Source organism: Hyaena hyaena, unplaced genomic scaffold, assembly GCF_003009895.1.
Source record: "Hyaena hyaena isolate Hyena2069 unplaced genomic scaffold, ASM300989v1 scaffold_394, whole genome shotgun sequence".
Lineage (NCBI taxonomy): Eukaryota > Metazoa > Chordata > Mammalia > Carnivora > Hyaenidae > Hyaena > Hyaena hyaena.
The window spans coordinates 1,213,375-1,229,265 of NW_024081026.1; the positions used below are offsets into that span (position 1 = coordinate 1,213,375).

The 15,891-nt window shown below is 43.2% G+C and overlaps 1 long non-coding RNA gene across 1 annotated transcript; it reads left to right on the forward strand.

Moving 5' to 3' along the window:
- Positions 1-1,462: 1,462 nt before the first annotated feature.
- Positions 1,463-14,429, forward strand: LOC120244812. Its single transcript, XR_005531649.1, has 3 exons — positions 1,463-1,918; positions 2,600-2,777; positions 14,242-14,429. It is a non-coding gene; the product is annotated as an uncharacterized LOC120244812 (long non-coding RNA).
- Positions 14,430-15,891: the final 1,462 nt, after the last annotated feature.

A 15,891-nucleotide genomic window follows, 5' to 3' on the forward strand; every position in this document is an offset into this window, starting at 1 on the left:
TGATGGATGAGGGGGGGGAGGGGGGATGGGCATGGAGGAGGACACTTGTGGGGATGAGCACTGAGTGTTATGTGGAAACTAATTTGACAATAAACTATTTGAAAAAAAAAAAAATAAAAGTCCTTTTCCGTGTATTGTTAGATTTATCTTTGATGTACCTTGAAAAAGTAAAATAAGAGTAAGAAACATGAGATGCCTCAGTGCCTCAGTCAATTGAGTCGTGGACTCTTGATTTCAGTTTACCTCATGATCCCAGGGTCATGGGATTGAGCCCCGCTTTGGACTCTGCACTGAGCATAGAGACTGCTTAAGATTCTCTCTCTCTCCCTCTGCCCCTCACCTGCTCCTTTGCATGCATGTGCACTCTCTCTCTCAAAAAATAAATTAATTAATTAATTAAATAAAATAAAATATTAAAAAAGAGAATAGAAAACATTACTTCACTGTCCCTATTTTATAAATAAAGTAATACAGACTGGAAGCAACATGTGGCAGATTACACAGTAAAATTAGCAGATGAGCAAGAATTAGATTTGAGGTTTCTTGGATTCCAGACAGAGTTGATTTCTCCATTTCAGGTGATTACTGAACACAATGGGTTTTCAAATGATGGAGGACTTCTCTTCTGACAATACTGAATAATTCTAGAAATAACTCATTCTTTCACAAATTTCACAAATCCTTAACACGGGAAAGGAGTGGAAAGTGTCTGGAGATGGGGCTGGGGCAGGAGGCCAGAACCTCTGTTGCCCTGAAAGCCAAGTTCAAGGTTAGGCCTTTATCCTGAGGGCAGTGGCAAATCACAGAAAGGTTTTACGCAGGGGGAATGTCCTGACCATTTAGTACCAATCACTGTAGGCCTCAGTGGGCCTGAAGGGAAGAGGCAAATCTTGGATCAGAAGTCCAGTCGGAATTATGGCGATTAAAAAAAAAAAAAGTGTGAGAGAATGGTGGTGGCAGTTGTAAGAAGCAAAATGAACAGATCATATCAAGACGTGAGAATCAAGGTGTCATTCTTCCCCCAAATCCCACTGTTTCTTGGATTTCTCCTTCTAGAATGACTGCACATGTATTTCCAGTAGGAAAATCGTCCCTGCTCCTTCGCCAGCCTTCCGCAGCTCTGGGCCCCAGCGACAGGAATGATAGTGGACTCAGAAGGCGTGGGTCCCCTGGCTGTCTATCACAACCACCAATTGCCCGGACACCCGGATTCCAGAGTCCCTGGGCCAGCTGAGGCCATTTGCAACACTTCGGGTCTTCGCCAGCATCCTGCTGTCCCTGCTAACGAGTTTCTGCTTGTCTCCTCACACTAGGCCTTGGAGCATGAGATGAGCGCCAGCCTACGTGATAAGGCCCCACAAATGTGCGCTCAGCAAACACTGGGCAGGGCGGGAAACTGCGACAGCGAGTCTGGCCACGTAGCCCTCTTCTGAGGCCCCGCCTCCGCAGCCTTATTGGCCTACGCTCCTGCCACTCAGCCAAACGCCCGCCCCCAGGGTCGCAGGAAGGCGGGATCCCAAGTCTCCTCCCCGCGTTGGTGCGTCCTGGCTCGCCCTTCCAGGTGCTTCTCTGAACTTGCGGTAGTGGTCCCGACCCCTGCAAACTTTTCGCCGCCTGCAGCCGACTGGTGTGAAAACTCTCCCTTTGGATTCTCACCCGTGAGACGGACACGGCAGCTTTACAGGCAAGAAAAGTAAGGGTCACAGAGCTTGAGTGACTCTCCACAAAACCACGTGCTGGGATTTTAATAATGGTCCCAGACCCGTGTTTTCTCCTAAGTAACGTCTGCTCAGTGGTTAACTGTTCAGAACTTATTTCCTCCTCTGCGAAATGGGGAAACTAATAGCCACCTTGTGAAGCTGGTGTGGAGAATACAGAAAAGAGCAGGAGAAGAATCTGGTGCAAGGACTGGCCTGTGGTAGGTTGTTCGTGAACAGTATGTGTCTAAGCCTCAAAAATTCCCAGGTCTTCCGACTTCCAGTCTGAGACTTTTTTTGTGCTAAACCAGTTCCAGAGGTCCAGAGAACTCAGAGGGTTCAGGGATATATTCAAGGGGTTCGTTTCTCACATGGGAGAGACACCAAAGGAAAACACACTACTCTGAGGCAAATGCCAAACATTGTTTTTACCACTATTTAATTAGAATTAATTTTTTGTCTTTGCCAGGCACTGTTCTAAACCCTGTATGTTTCCTCTTCACAATGACCTGTGAATTACATCCTGTTAAAACTCTCACTTTACAGAGGGCAAACTGAGGCACAGAGAGAGGTTAAATAACATTCATCTTTAAAAAGCTGAAAGTTGTCAGAGCTGAGATTTATAGCCAACCAGTCTGGCCCATAAAGCCACACATGCTAATATTTGTGCTTTACACTATGCATGACAAAATGGGGTTGTGACAAGAGCTGTCTTTGAGAATAAATACTTTTGTCACCATCTACAAGATGCCTCTGACTTTTTTAAATATCCTAAAGGGCCAGAGGAAGAAAAACCAAAATGGAGAGAGGCACCTAACTAAGCCCTTGACTGCGGACAGACTATATATGGTCTGATTATTAGAAACTCACATGCAGGTGCTATGTTTGGAATTCCATTTTAGCTGAATGCTTCGGACTGTCGCATCTCTCAGTGTCTCCGGGGAAGTGCCCACTATGGAAGAATGGCTGAAAGACACGATTGGAATGGAATGTAGCCGTCCTCTTATCTGACCACACAGATACCTGCCAGGCGAGGAATGCCTCACATCTTCATGATAATTTTGAAGACTTTCTGAGAAGGTGATAATATTATCCAATTACCTCACGATCATAAGGTTTACTGCAGTGACTGCAGACCCTGTGTGCCTCATTCAGCAGGTATCACAGAACAAGGAAAAAGGTTGCGAGGGAGCTGGGACCTGGTAGCTGGGAGGACACCAAAGACTCAAACTGAAGGTTAAATCCTGTGAGGTAGGAGCAGGGATTGTCGAGAGGACAAAAGTGAATAATACCAACAGGGGAGAGCTGCAAACAGTTCTCCCTGGGATCCAGGTCAGAGTTCGTCCTAAAGTGACATTGGCCTCTATAGCTGTGGTAGCCTTGAACTATACAATACCCTTCCATACACAGCTTCTGTTTATCCAGAACAGTCTTTTGACTCTTGCCCCATAAAAATACCTAAGGTCTCGGGCTCTATCCCTCTCTCCTGGCTTCTTTTCCTCCACCTTTCCTGGTAAACCCAGGAAATATGGAGCGAGAAGAGGGAGCTGAGTGGAGGCTACATTTTGGACAATGTTAGATGACGTTTGAACCTGACCGGTAGCAAAAGGAAGATCCTTAGAGGGTCCTGTATTCTCATCCCCTTTTCTGTCCAGATCTTTGCTGGGGGCAAAAGTCACCCGTCTCTGGGGCTGGGAAATAGCAGACAGGTTATATAGACAACATCAGACATGTAGGGGTGGCGCTGGGGGTTGGGTCTCAAGTGCGCTGTCAACATCCTGAGATGATATTCTGAGTGACCAGAGAAAATTCAGTCTCTGTTAAAGAGGGAAATGTAGGGCAATCCTGGTAGAGAAATACTGGTTATGAGATTTTAGCAGTGTAATTACAGCACAGACCGATGAGGCAAGAGGCTGTGAGCTAATGACACCATCTGCTTGGAAAGTGGAGTAAAGGGTGGCATGAGCAATAAAGTCTTATGAGACTGTGGATTAGATAGCTCAGAGGACAGCTCAGGCCTGTGGCTGTTGGACACATGGGACAGGAGCAGGGCAGTGGAGTTAAAAGCCCAGGGACAAGGAGTCAAACAGTATGGCTCCTATTCCAGAAATGAAGGGCTTCACCGAACCACCATCCTCCAAGCTCCTCCATCCCTACCAACTGGTGATTTTCTTCATGATATGAGTAATGTCTACTGTGTTGCTGAGTATTCATTCAAAGAACATACATTTACTTTTTCCTGGGCTTTTGTTGTACATCTACTTGATTTTGTGGACATGTACTTTGTGCTGGGCTTTTACTAATTAGCTATTCATAAGTGATCCTAAAAAATATTATTTCTGCACAGCATTCCGAGCATTTATGATCTTAGAAAGAGAAACTGTAAGAAGCAGTGGGCTAGCAGACCCTTCTGAATAGCTTGGAAGGCATAAGCCAGGGAGACGCAGGCAGAAATAAGGAAAACAGTTCTTTCATTAGGAAGGTAGAACATTTAAATATAGACACTGATGTTCACCATGGCACCACCATTAGCAAGTGGATTTTCTTTTTTTTCTTTTCTTTAGCAAGTGGATTTTCTAAGTACTAGGTTAACACATGTGAAGTGCTGATACTTAATTGTTTTTTTTTTTATGTTTATTTATTTTTGAGAGGAGAGGAGGGGCAGAGAGAGAGGGAGACACAGAATCTGAAGCAGGCTCTAGGCTCTGAGCTGTTAGCACAGAGCTCAGTGCAGGACTCAAACTCACGAACCGCGCAATCATGACCTGAGTTGAAGTCAGATGCTTAACCGACTGAGCCACCTAGGCGGTCCCTCAATCATTTTTGATGCACAACAATGGTAACTTTATGTGGCTAAATCTTCCAGAATCTCAAATACACTAGGGGATGCTTAGCTTAGTTGATTGAAGGAAAAAGACTGAGGAACTTTGGGGGTCTAGATCTCTGTAGAGTGAGTATTCCTAATTGTAAACAATGCATTAAAAATAGTCTTGCAGGATATCTCATTAAAAACACTAGTTTTATTCATTTACTCATTCACTGTAACAATAGTAAAAATCATTGAGCTTCTCCTATGTCTCAGTCACTGTGCTAGAGACAGAATAAAATGATGGTCCCTGTCCTGGAGACCACACAGAATAGGAGTAAAGGTGTGAGGATGGAATGGACAGTGTTATGGGAAGGGGCCCTGGGAGAACAGGAGAGCAGCACAGAGAAGGAGTTATGAGGGAAAGAGAGGAGGGAATGAAGGAGGGAATGAGGGTATGATCTTATTAAAAGGTTTTGATATAAGAGAGAAGAATTATAATTAACCAAATGGTCAAGACAGGAAAGAACATTCCACACAGAAAAGGGCAGAGATAACCACATGATTTAAAGAAACAATTTGTGTTAACAGTGAATATGAATTTATTAAATCTACAAAAAGACATTTCTCAAAGGCCTTTAAGCCAGGTGTCTTGTCGTATTCATGTTCGTAGACCCTGTGTTGAGTCTAGGACAGTGCCTAGCACATAGTAGGTGCTCAGTAGATGTTGAGTTAAACTCATATGGAAGAATAAGCTTGAAGTTGAAATTTACCACATATTTAAAGGAAAGTTTCTTCTCCCCTATTCCCCTTAGTCCAAATTCATGAAGTTTCCATGTGTTCCTTGAAATCTTCTGTAAGAAAACATGCACTTCAGCTTATCTCTGAAAAGAGTAGTTGTGTAACCTTTTAATGTGTGCATATAAGTAGATATCAGAAGTATGTCTTGCCTTAGGGACATTTTCAGTTCCTTATTTGGAATATTTACTGTATACTGTCTACAGGCTAGGCAATATGCCAGGCCCGGGAACATAGTGGTGAATAGGATAAATATAGCCCCTGCATTCAAGGAGTTAAATGTTTTGTAGATAAAGCAGTTATTAAACAAATAATTAAACAAATATTTTCTAATTATAATTTGTGTTAATAAAATGGAAAACAACATACAGATGCCATGGGAATCTATAACAGGGTACAGAGCCTAGTCTGATAACAATTAGAAAGGTGCTCAATCAGAGTGTCTTTAAGGAATACACATTTAAGCTAGAATAAATGGAGAGGAAGTAAGAGTGTTCTAAGCAGAGGAAACAGCATATGTGAGGACCATGAAGAAAGGGAAGCTGGCCTTCTAACAGAAGGGATTATGTGACTGTGACTGTGTGTTGATAAAACCATCTCGTATGATCCTTATAAAGTATAATTGATTTATCCGTCATTTTAACTCAGAAGAACGTAGCACATGAGAAGGAAACCCACTTTATTCATTTATTCCAGCACGTACTAAATCATTGCTATGTGCCTGACACTTTGCTGGGCACTGGAAATTAAAGAGAGAGAAACCTCATGAACCTCTAGAAGTTTATGGCTTTATGGGGAAACAGGTGAACCAACATACCATTATAATACAGTGTGGTTGTTTCTTTGCTTTAGGTAAAACACGCAGTGCATAGGAGCAATATGGTCATGTTTGCCTGGGAGAATCAGGGATGGCTCTCAGATGAACTATCTGAGATCTGAAGGATGAGGCCATTCCAGAGAGTAAAAGCAGCATATGAGAAAAGAGCATGATGTAGCCAGGAAAGAACAATGAGTCATTGGGAATGACAAGGGAATGGGAAGAGAGGTGAAGTTAGAGTTAGAAGGGTGGGTAGAAATTAGATCTTGAAGCATCTCAGAAAGTTTTTATTTTATTCTATTGCCAATGAGGAGACTACACGGGAGAATAGGAGAGAGAGAGAGGAATCTAGACCAACTGCAAGGCTTACAACTCAAGAAACTGAGTGATAAGAGGCATTCAGAGTGACCAGGACCATGCCTTACTTATTTTTCAGACTTCAGCACCAAAAGAGGTGATATGTGCATAAGACCTTGAGGTTCTTGATCACCAAATTGCTGGTATTCTTAGGACTTTATATTCTTACGGCCAAAGAAAAGTCTCTGCAAAGATAAAAAAATAAAATAAATAAATAAATCTCAAGAAAAAGAAATTATTTATCAAGTCCCAGCCTCTCCCAAACGTCTCCTCCTTTCTGACTCCCCCCAGTTGTATAGCTGAAGCAATATTAGCTGCCATGCATTATGTCATTACCATCAATAGGCAAATAACTGCATAGCCACCAGAGGGCAATGAAAATGGCCATAAAGGCACAGAGTAGTAATTATTTTTGCATTAGCACCAGCCACACTAATATCAACATAGAACAGTTACCATCCCTACCCTCATAGTTATGCTATAACCCCCACATGTCTTACAGGAGTAGATTGATGAATGGTACGGGAGGAATAAGCAACAATAGAGCAGTCGTGCGAGACCCCTGCATCCTGACTATGTCTGTGGGCCATCAGCCATGACGTTGGTGGAAAGCCAGTGGGAAAACTCAGTTTTGATTATCACTGATCTAGCCACTCCCCAGGCAGAAACCATAATTCAACTTCCCTTTCTTTGGGCCCCCAGGAAGTGAGTATTTGAGTGGGAGCAAAGCTACAGCAGTAATAACACAGCAGGCAGCCTCCTTTGCATTTATATCTTGTTATTCTTCCTATCACTAGGCAACCATTCTTTGTGCGTAAAACTACACATCTTTCTACATTGTAACAACTTATTCTTTGAAGTAAGCACTCTGGTGTACAGTGTTTTTAGGGGATATCCATTCCATTTATTTGTTAGGTCAACCACAGTGAAAAACCAAGCGGCTTGGAACCTCCAGCCTGATTTAGGAGCTTCTCTGTGTTCTCCTAGCCTCATATTAGAGCATGGATCATAAATTTCATTTATAATTGCATATTTGCTTGTCCATTTCTCCCTCCAGAATGAGTTCCTGGAGGGCAAGTACTACATCCAACCAATGCTTGTAGCCACATCCAGCATCTAGCACAGTACCTGGCTACTTGAACAATACTCCATAACCATTGGGCGGATGGATAGATGGATGGTTGGATGGATGGATGGATCGATGGATGGATGGATGGATGGATGGATGGATGGATGGATGGATGGAGATGAATGAATGTTTTCCCTGAAATTCAAGTTTGGTGGTCAAAAGTGTCATTATTTGGTTTAAAGAGCAAGCCAGGCTAATTGGGTAGACTTGGCCAGAAGAACTAGGCAAAATGTAAGAGAAACAGGACTCGGCCTCTCTGGCTGGGGAGGTCTGACATGGATAAAACAGGTACCAGCTGCAGAGGCAAAGCTATTTCACTCTCTGGCTGTAATATCACATAACTTACCCAAGGATCTGAGTAACAGAATCACAGTGAGCAAAATGGCTCATTATTGCTTCAGCAAGAAAGAAGAGTGCTCTCCAAGTAACTGTTTGTGTCTTAAGTTGGATACACTAGGAGCAGAGCTTGAGACAAGGAGTCTTGTCTAAGTGATTTACTGAGGACATGCTCTCAGAAGAAAGGGAGTGAAAGAGCAGAAAAGCGCAGGGGAAATGCCAGGATGTGACCCCACCTGCATTTTGATTTACCGTGAGTTTTAGGGTTGGTGCCATCTTAAGGCAAGGAAGATAACTCTTTGTTTCTCCTATATGTCAGTCACTGGCTGTGAGCTGTCCCTTGGGAGGAGGGAACCATAACTGCCTGGTGAACACAACTTTTGTTGTAATGGAGGGCAATTCTCTGGAGAAGCGGGCAGCTGTGAGCTGTTAGTACTCAATTCCTGGAGCTGGGGGATGGGCACAGTGGCCAGTAAAAGTAGTCTAGGTGTGGCGCCAACAGCATGTACTAAAATTGGTAGTGTGAAATAATGTTGATGATAGTAACCACTACCATTTATTGAGCATCCACTGTACTTCAAGTGCTGTGCTAAATGCTATATCTCTATTGGTCTATCTATCTATCTGCCCATATAGTCCTTAGAATACAGCTCTTAAATAGGTAATATACTACCATTTCCATTGGACTGATGAGGAAACTCAGAAAATACCATATTTCACACTTAAAAGATTTCCTTTCTGGATCTACATTCCTATGGATAGAATCAGGATATTGCATATCCACCTGGCCTAAATTCCATGGATTCATTCAATTCATGAGTTCCACCAGTGCTTTCGAGCAGCTAGGCCCTAAGGAGTTATCAGTGAACTGATAGTCTTGGATCCTATTCTCAAAGGGCAGAACTAAGCCTCAGGCTCAGATCTAATACCCGTGTGGCCCATTTAAAAATATTGTTTGGACACCTGTTGTGTACCTTCTGCTCCATCAGGCCTTGATCAACAAAGAATCTAGACACCAGGCCTCTGTAGCAATCCCCTTGAATTCCTCACATAAAACGTACTTCTGGGTTGGGAACATCAATTTTCAAGATTTTGTACAAACCAGGCACCACAGGCCCTTTCCCTGTGTGTGGAAGGATTGTGCTTGGGGTCTCCAAATCCCCTTCTGGCTCTCACAGCCTGGGATACTTTCTGATCATCCACTCTGCTTATGGCCACATCCTTTATGGGGAACTCTTCTGGTCAAAGTCATGTTTCCACTTGGCCAGGGTATAGTCATTTATTGCATTTTGTTGAACACTAATCTAGGTGTTGCTGGGGAAGTATTGTGTAGATGTGATTACCATCAACCTAAATTGATTTTAAGTAATGATTATCTTTGATAATCTGGGCTTTGTCTAATGAGTTGAAAGGCCTTTAGAGCAAAGCTAAGTTTTCCCTGAGGAAGAAAAAAATTCCATCTGTGGACTGCAGCATCAGCCCCTGCCTGAGAGTTTCCAATTTGCTGCTGACTTGCCTTACAGATTTCAGACTTGCCAGTTACCCTTAGAATCCCTTAAGCCAATTCCTTGAAATAAATCTTCCTTTCTCTTTGTCTCTGTCTCTCTCCATAAATACATATACATATGTATATGAAAATGTGTGTATATATATATACACACATATATACAAAATCTACTCTCTGTCTTTCTATACATATGCATATGTGTGTGTATATATACATATACATATATGTGTACTATAAATACACTACATATAGCATATATGTATAATCTACTAGTTCTGTTTCTCTTGAGAACTCTGAGTGACATAAGGATCCATCATGTCCTTTTTTCTTTATGATATTGTCTGGTATGATCAGTCTTGCATCTTGTGGTATGTGTAGTTAAGGCCCCCATCTGGATTACTAGTAGGCAGATGAAGCACGTACTTTAATCAATAAAGCAGGGGCACAAAAAAAACATGAGAAAAGTTCAGCTTTGATTCAACCAGCTTATCCAGAATTTTGCAATCAGAAAATCTAGAATTTTTACATGCATGCAGTTCTGTGTTTTACACTTTGCTGGGATCTTTAAAATTTTGATCGGTATAAAGGTGGGAGGGACCGTATCTTTTCATGTCAGGACCTATAAAGGTTTCATCCAGGTCTGTGTGTTCCCAAGTACAATGTAAGCTCTGTGAGGTCAGAGGACAAGTCTTGTTTTGTGTGTATGTGTGACCCTACAGTGCCTATATGGTGCTTAATAGACACTCACATACACGGGACATGCTGCATCAATATAGTTTCGTTTTGTTTTATTCTCCAGAATATGTTTATGTTATCTTTGGGAAGTAGAAAACAGACTCAGAGAAATGTAGGTTTGTTTGTTTTGAGGCAAATCAGTGTACCGTCTCTGAGGGAGAGGTTCTCCTCAGTTGGAGATTTATATCTGAAAAGCATTTCAGAGACTAGCCCTTCCCTTGTTTCTCTGGCCATTGATAGGGAGAAGATTACTGATCTGCATCAGGCTTTGCAAGCATTTAAAGAGATTATTTTTCACAATAGCACATGGGCTGTTGTAAGATAGACAAGCATTGCTGGCAGTGGGAGGAATTACAGGGGCTTTTGCTGAGTCTCAGTCTAGTCTTTCTTGAACACAACCTGGAATATGTGATATGTAAACAGCAGGCATCCAATAAATCTGTGATCATAGGTAGACTTGTTATTAACCCCTGAATTATTAACACCCTTGGTGTAGAAAATAAGGAAAGGTTGAGGTCCAGAGCAGCACTTTTTTCAAGGCCTCCTGGAGAGCTTTTTCGTTGTTATCACCTTTCACAGAAATTGTTCGGAACAACATGACAATTTTCCCAGACAGGTGTTTGTGTGTATGAAGTATGAGGATGTGTATGAAGTATGAGTGATCAGAGGTCCTCCAAGCAAATGAGCAATACTTTGGAGAGGGATAGACGTTCACCATTAGCTCAAGGTTGGCTGAGTTCAGCACCAGGTAGGGGCTGCTTATTGCTATGAACACCTGACCTGAGGCTTCCTCATGGTGTGAACCTTCCTTTGGCTATTGAACAATATTCAGACTCTTTTGAACACAACCCAAAATAATGATGTGAAAGGTAAACATCAGATGTCCATTAAATTAGTGTTCGAAGGCCAGCTGGGACTTGATCCCTGGATTAATAACACCCTTGATAGAGAAACTAAGGAGAATTCCATGTCCTTATACAGATAACTTCAGCTTCAAGTGAGGAATTATCAACTTGAAAAGATAAAGCACAATTATGTGGATCATAGGAGAGGGACTTCAAGTTGAGTCCAACCTATGATGTGAAACTTCCATTAATCTGAATGTGCACCCTGAGGTCTCCCATCCCTGGCCAAGGATGAAAAATAGCATACACCCTGACATTGTGAAAATAGAAGGTAGATCTTGAGGCCCAAGAAAAATGTGGGAGCAGGTTTCCAGAATAAGTAGTTGCAGAGAATCAAATAAGAAAACATCTCTGTCGGGGGTGCCTGAGTGGCTCAGTTAGTTAAGTGTCTAACCTTGGCTCAGGTCATGATGTTGCAGTTCACGAGTTCAAGTCCCCTGTTGGGAGCCTGGAGCCTGCTTCGGATTCTGTGTCTTCCTCTCTCTCTGCCCCTCCCTCACTTGCGCGCTCTCTCTCTCTCTCTCTCTCAGATATTAATAAACATTTAAAAAATTTTTAATTAAAAAAAAAAGAAAAGAAAACATCTCTGTGTAACAGTACCCCAAAAGCTCTGAAAAGACAAAGAAAGAAACATGAGGGTGGAGTAGCCTCCATCTCATAGGTCTCTGGAAGCTTCTGCTGCACGAATTCTGCCACTTTCCTACTTGTCTTTGCTTCCTGCCTTCCCCCTTTCCATGGATTCTCCTCCACACTGGCCAAAGTGAATCTCTTAATGCCCTCTCCCCACTTAGAGCCTTTGAAGTAGAAGCCCACATTCATCACAAGATACTCAGAACCTTCCAGAACTAGCCCAACCTCTTTCCAGCCACATTCCCACTCTATGCCTCCCTCCACATACTCTTTGGTCACATGGTATGTTTTCACATTCTTTTAATGACTCATTCTTTCAGCTTCCAAGCCTGAAATGCCCTCAGCAAAGCTTTCAGAAGCTCACCAACCTTTCCAGGCCCAGTTCAAATGGGGGTTCCACCTCCTCAGGTTGAGTCCATCTGTCTTTCCTCAGTGCTTTCCATTAACTCCTCCTTTCTGTGTGCTGTTGTACTCTGTACTCTCATTATTTATACAGTACATTCATACTTCAGTTCTCATTAGCATATGAGCTTCTCAAAGCCACAGGCAATGCTTTATTCTTTTTGAAAACTCTTTGCCTCATTTGGTTCTTGTCACTTAATAGGTCCTCAATAAATAGAGTGGGACAAATGAACCAAGTAATCAGTCCAGCAGCTAAGATCTCCAAGCCTGACCCCCTGACCTTCAGCTCACACTCAAATGCTTGAGAGAAATTCTCAAGCATTCTCCATTTGACTCTTGCTCTGAAAACCCACACTCATTGCTGCATCTGACTTGCACTGCTCCCTCATATTTCCATATATTCCGTATATTCATGGTGCCTTAATGCATAATCTATACTCATATTGCAGGAAATAATACAGTCTTCTCAAAGATTGTATTGCATCCAGCATGAAACAGTGAATACTATTTAAATCAACAATTTGTGATATTTTTCTGTCATTCAGTGCTGTGCTCTGGAAAAAAGAGATAATGGCATGCAGGTTCAAAGGCTGGTTCAGAACTCCAGGAATATCCACTGTTAGAGGGCTGGGGACTTGGATACACTTACTGCCTTCCTGAACTTATTTTGTATTTGAGAGCTGCCCTCAACTACACATGGACCCGACTTTGGTTCCTTGTTCAGGGAAATGCTGGTTAGTGACCTCCCAGAAGTCAGGTACAGCCCTTGAGCCAAGACAGAGGCAAGAAATATGCTGTGACACCCCTCCCAGACTCCAAAGACTTTGCTTAGTAGGGGTGGGGGGTGGGGGGTGGGTGCTCTGCTCTTCAGAAGAGAATCATGTGTATAACCAAGGCATAATTTGGCTTGAATCAACACTCAGAACAAGCAATAACAAACGAGAGCTTTTTGTCATTGCTGTAGCTCCATGAACAGAATTATCTAAGCAATTAGAAGATAATTATTGTCTACATTCAGATGGAGAGAAGTGTCAGAATGAGGCCAGCAGAAGCAGTGACATGGTGGATAATTTATTAGTTGTTGAGTGGCTGTTTTTCTCTCTCCAGGCCTTTGTGAGAGAAAATCTGAATGCCACAAGTACATCCCCAGGGAGACGCAGGGTGGCAGAAGCCCAGGGTGTGGGAACATAATTGCCTTTTATCAGCTCTGATTCGGGCTTTATCAAATCTTTTGGCCCCCAAGTCATTCTGTAGCAGACATGTTCATGATGTTCCAGGACTGGGCCCATTCTGCCAGCACTGTTGGGCACACAAGAGCCCAAGGGTCTGCACAGCCTTCTAGCCCTTTCTCCTCCCGGGCCTCAGAGTCTGTACTGGCCACATTTCTGATAATCCCTGGCCAGGCTCCTTTATGAGTTCTTTGGAGGCTCCAGCTTTTTCTCCTTTCATTTCAGATTGATTTCTTCTGGGCTCTGTGCCTGTGGGAGACTGGAAGGCTAATGATAAACAAGTACAGGGGTAATGATGGCTTTTGCCCCCTTAGGAGAGAGTGGTGGAGCATCTGGACATCCACCTGTCCACCTATCCATCTGTCCATCTACCCATCCTTACCTGAATCTATACATCCATATATGCATCTACACACGCGTATGTTCAGTAAAGCTCTATTGTGCTCAGTCTGCTCAGATACCAGGGAGACTTTGTGCTGAGGTAGCTCACCGCAGAGAGAGATACAGACCAGAAACCACATAAGCATCAGAGATTATTCTCCTCTCCCATCAGCTTGGAGGCTCTAAGGAGACATGGAGACACCCACACACTCCCCAAAGACCAAGCAATAGTTTATACATAAAGTTTCAGCTCCCCAGTAGGATTTAAGTAAGTGAAACCTACTCTTGCCAGTGTTTGGTCACATAAGGGACACTCTGAGCCCTATGGTGACCATTCAAATCTCTCTGTCTTGTCTGTGTTTTCTCGCACCAAGGCCCCTACTTTCCCTATACCCCCACACTCCTACACACACACACACCCTTTCCATTTGCAGCAGCCATACCAGGCTTTGCAGCTCTCTGACACAATGAGCTGTTTCATATCTTCATTGTCCTTCTGTTCTGTCTTCCAGGGCCTGGCGAGACCTACACAGCTCCTGGACAGGGTTTCACCACTTCTATCACTGTGCCTTGTCCCTGTTTTCCTTGCATGGGCACTAGTGTGTATGCATGTGATCACAGGTCGCCTAGTGACTACATGTGTGGAAAGCTCGCTCATCTTTGTATCCATGGGGCCCAGAACAAAAGCCATGAAGTATTTTAAAATGTAAGTAATGTTAAATATTCAAGTATGTTTATTGTTTATTATATTTCTCTTATTCATTTGTTCACTAATACAATTTCAGATGCTTATTGAACACCTACTGTGTGCCGGGCAATATGCTCAATCCAACTTTCATAGTCTCTTCCCTTAAAACTTTTCTAAACCAGCATCTTAAAGGGTTGTGCTAATAGTGTGTGTTCAGGTTTTAGGGTGAGTAGGAGCAAAAAATTACCATCTTATATTTACACACATGATTTATGTTTTTTACAAAGCATTTTAGAATCCTTTGATCAAGACCACGCATGGTCAGATAATTAGGGTTTTGCTTGTTCCAACTGCAGGGGACATTGGGAGGCAACATGGTTCTAAAATCTGAGCTGTGCGTCCTCTCTGGAGCAAGTATATGTGCTTGCTAGTTCCTGATGCCATTTTGAAACAGGGATGGGTGACAGATGGCATTTGTGCCACTCAAAGCATTGCAGGTGGCACTCAGCCACTTTGCCGCATTACTATCACTTTGTACTCTTTTACTTCCTTTCCCTTCTTTCCCTCTCCTATGTGCTATCTTACTTTTCCTTTCCCCTTTCTCTCTTCCAGATGACTTTATCATCCCTTTCATAGGTACCTGTAGCTGTTGCTTAGCATCTGACACTTACCTTCATTCCCAAACTGGATTACACCCAAACCACAGAATGTGAAATAAGGGGAAGGGAGGGACAGAACTGGTCAGAGTTCTGTGTCCCTCAGGATGACTCCATTCCATGCCAGATGCCCTGAGGGGAATGAGCCGGACCAGCCGCTCATCCTGGGCCATAAACAAAGAAGGACCCAGGAAAGGGACAGTATGGCATTTTCCTGTTTAAGCTGAAGAACTTCAAAGACACACTCAGCTCTGTGCAGACAAGGGAAACGGAGCCTAGGCTTTCTCCTTAGGGTTTCACACTGTTGCAAAGGCAGGGAACAGGAGCAGAAAGGCAATGCTTGCCATGCATCTGGATGGCTCAGTCGGGTAAGCATCTGGCTCTTGGTTTCAGCTCAGGTCATGATCTTGAGGTTTTGTGAGTTCAAGCCCTGTGTCAGGCTATGCATTGACAGTGCGGAGCCTGCTTGAGATTTTCTCTCTCTTCCTCTCTCTCTCTGTCCCTCCCCCACTTGTGCTGTCCTCTCTCAAAATAAATAAATAAACTTTAAAATTTTTAAATAAAGAAAGGCAATACTTGCTTTCACCCAGCAGACACAAAAAAACCCCTTCTCCCAGCAGTGGTTTCTCCAAACCCTGCCCGAGAACAGTGAATTTTGACTGAGCCTGATTTATTGGAGCAGAAGAGGAAAAGAAACAGCAGGGCCTATATGTCAAGGTGAGGAGTGTAGCCTGGCTCGAAAGAGAGCCGAGTGTTCTGTGGGGTGGAGCACGTGACCAGGATCCTCAGGCCTGGAGGGACCAGGAGCCAGTTCAAGT